The sequence below is a fragment of the Lynx rufus genome, unplaced genomic scaffold (genome assembly GCF_022079265.1).
Source record: "Lynx rufus isolate CCGP_SWC_20201006 ecotype Redwood Valley unplaced genomic scaffold, mLynRuf1.p SCAF_3, whole genome shotgun sequence".
NCBI classification, from domain to species: Eukaryota; Metazoa; Chordata; class Mammalia; order Carnivora; family Felidae; genus Lynx; species Lynx rufus.
Window position 1 is genome coordinate 160,108,545 of NW_025814845.1, and position 3,978 is coordinate 160,112,522.

Below are 3,978 nucleotides of genomic sequence, written 5' to 3' on the forward strand. Positions count from 1 at the left end.
GATGAATTCTATGGAAATACATAAAGAAAAAAATATTACTAATTCTATACAAACATTTATAGAAAATGAGAAAGATAAAACACTTCCTAATTTGTAAGGCAAATATTATTCTGATATCAAAGCCAAGCAATGACATCACAATATAATAAACATACACATAAAAATTCTTAATAAAATATTAGCAAACTAAAGCTAGAATTATGTAAAAATTATTACACACCATGACTAGGTGGGCTTATCTAGGGATTGAAGACTGGGTTGATATCTAGGAGTAAATTCATAGAATAAAGGAAGGGAAATGTACAATCACCTCAAAGGACACAGAAATTGCATCTCATAAACTCCAGAACTGATCTGTGATTAACACTCTCATCAAATCTAACTAGAAATAGAAATGAACTTTCTCAAATAGCAGTGTGCACAATAGCAGCGTGCTGTCACTCTTCAATCAGGAACAAGACAAACGTTTCTGTTTTCACTACTTTTATGACAATGCAGCACAGATTTCTCAGATATACAAACACCATGATCTGTAAAAAAAAAAAAAAAAATAATAATAATAAATTGGACTTTATCAAAAATTTTTCCTCTTCAAAAGATGTCATTAAGGAAAGAAAAAGGATAAGTTGAAAGAAAATATTTACAGTTCATATATCTGATAAAGATTATACTCTGAATACGGATACCATCGATCAAAAAAATGTATCCATTATAGAAATTCCAGAATAAGAAGAGAAAGAAAAAGGGGCAAAAAACTTAGTCAAAGGAATAATGGTTGAAAACTTTCCAAATCTGAGGAGAGATATGTACATTCAGGCACATGAAGCTTGTAGAACTCCAAATAAATTCAACCCAAAGAGGACTTCATGAGACACATTGTAATAAAACTGTCAAAACTCAAATATAAACAGAGAATTTGAAAGCAGTAAGAGTAAATAAACATCATATAAAAGGGAATGTGCTTAAAACTATAAGCAGATTTCTCAGCAGATCCATGTTGGACAAGAGAGAATAGGATGATATATTCAAAGTGCTAAAAGAGAACACCTAGCAACTGAGAGGCTAAGAGAAAAATTACCAGGTGTACTCACAACTGCAAAGAAAAGATCTTTCCCTTCCCCCGCGGTTCCCGAAACCAGCCAGGGCGCGCGCACGGTGGTAGTCTGACATAAAGGCGGGAACCAATCAAGTTCTGCTGAGCATTCAAATTTAAATGTCAGCCTATAACAACTCTGTAACCTCAAAAAAATCCCTAACTTGTTTGTGCCTGTCTATAAAAGAAGCTGTAAGATCCTTGCTCTGGGCCTCTTGCGTCACCGGCAACGAGTGCGCAGAGGACCGGTTCGAACCTGCAATAAACGACCCTTGCTGCTTGGCTTTGGCTCTGGACTCTGGTGGTTTGTTTTCGGGGGTCTCTCGAATTGGGGCATATCACAACCAAGAATACTTTACCTGGCAAAGCTGCTCTTCAGAAATGAAAGATAGAACTTTTCATAGAAAAACAAAATCTGAAGGAATGCATTATCATTAGACCTGCCTTACAAGCCAATATGAAAAGGCAGCAATTAGTAACATGACAACGTATGAAAGTATTAAACTCACTGGTAAAGGTAAGTATATAGTCAAATTCAGAATATTCAAATACTGTAATGGTGGTATGTAAATCATTTAACTCTAAGGTAAAGGTTAAAAGACAAAGTATTAAAAATAACTTTACTGCTTAATAATTTGTTAATGGATAAACAGTACAAAAAGAAGTAAACTATTATATCAAAAACATAAAATGAAGAGGTAGATTTTTTGTATGCAATTGAAGTTAAGTTTTTATCAGGGTGAAATAGATTGTTATTACTATAATTTGTTTTATGTAAGCCTCATGGTAACAACAAAGCGAAACTCTTTAGTACATATGAAAGATAAAGAAGGAATCAAAGCATAGACCACAAAAAATATGACAAAGGAAGACCACAAGACAGAAAGGAACACAGGAACTGCAATAGAGCCAGAAAACAAATAACAAGATCACAAAAGTAAGTCCATACCTATCAATAATTACTTTAAATGTAAACGAATTAAATTCTCCAATCAAGAGTGGCTGAATAGACTAACAAAACAAAGCAAAACAAAAAGCTGAGACCACAGTGTATGCTACATAAAAGAGACCCACTTCAGTTTTCAGCACACACACTGAAAGTGAAGAGATGGGAAAAGATTTTCCATGCATATGGAAAACAAAAGAGAAGTTAATGTGTGTATAACATTGACTGCTGTACAGGTGTTGAATCATCTTTGCATCCCAGGGATAAATCCCACTTGATTATATTGTATGATATTTTTAATGCTACGTTTAATTGAGTTTGCTTGTATTTTTAAAGATATTTACATCTATGATCATAGGGATACTGGACTGTAGTTTTCTTTTCTTCTGGTGTCCTTGTCTAGCTTTAGTGTCAGGGTAATGCTGGCCTTATAAAATGGGTTTGTGTATATTCCTCTTTCTTTGATTTTTTGGAAGAATTTGAGAAAGATTGGTATTTTTTAAGTGGTATAATTCACTAATGACGCTGTCTGGTCCTGGACTTTTGTTTGTGAGGAGGTTTTTGATTATTGATTCAATTTCCTTACTAGTAATTGGTCTGTTGCTGTTTTCTATTTCCTCATGATTTAATTTTGGTAAAGTTGTATATTCCTAGAAATCTACCCATTTCTTCCTTTTTTAAAAATTTTATTTACTTTCGGTGAGGGGCAGGGAGAGAGAGAGAGAGAGAGCATGAGCAGGGGACAGGCAGAGGAGACACAGAATCCAAAGCAGGCTCCAGGCTCCAAGCTGTCAACACAAAACCTGATGCGGACCTCGAACCCACAAACTATGAGATCATGACCTGAGCCAAAGTCAGAGGCTCAATTGACTGAGCCACACAGGCGCCCCTACTCATTTCTCCTCATGTTTCAAGTTTGTTGATGTATACTTGTTCATGGTAGTCTCTTATAATCTTTTGTGTCTGTGATACCAGTTGTAATGTCTCCTCTTTCATTTCTGATTTTACTTACTTGAGTCCTTTCTCTTTGTTTTCTTGGGGAGTCTAGCTAAAAGTTTGTCAATTTTATTTATTCTCTCAAAGAACCATCTGTTAGTTTCATCACTCCTTTCTTTTTAGTCTCTATTGCATTTATTTCCATTCTAAGCTTTGTTATTTCCTTCCTTCTGCTAATTTTAGGCTTCATTTCTTTTCTAATTCCTTGAGGTGTAAAGTTAGGTTTTTATTTGATGTTCTTCTTGTCTCTTGATATAGGCATTGGTCACTATGAATTTTCTTCTTACAACTTCTTTGACTGTATCCCCAAAATTTTGTATTTTGTATTTCCTTTTTAATTTTCTCAAGGGCTTTTTAAACTTATTTCCCTTTTAATTTCTTCTTTGACCCATTGGTTGTTCAGTAGCATATATTGTTTTATTCTGTACATTGTAGTTTTGCGTTTTGTTGACATGTTTATCTTCTCTTCTGTTAATGTCTATCTTTTCATTAATTAAAAAACAAGTTCACATTTACTTCATGAAAGATGGTTATAATGGCATCCTGTCAGGATTTGCATCTGTTGATTGTCTTCTTAATTAAAGCTTGGTCAGATTTTCCTGGCTCTTTCAATGTTATGTAATTTTGGATTATATCCTTAACATTTTTAATACTGTGATATGAGGCTCTAGATCCTGTCAAAATTCTCTGGACAATGCTGATTTTGGGGGAGAGGTTATTTGTTTTAGCAAATAAACATGCTGGTTAGATTCATATCACAAATTCTGTCTCATCTTCTTGCAAAATAGTTGCAAAGTCAGTTCAAAGGCTTTTATATTCTATTTGAGTCTACTGAATGCATATATCTTTCAAGGTTTCGTCTAGAATTTGGGCAAACATCTGTATCAGAGTTCGGTTCTTAAAAAGTTTACCATACTTCTTTGGATGTGTTTCTGTGTGTGCA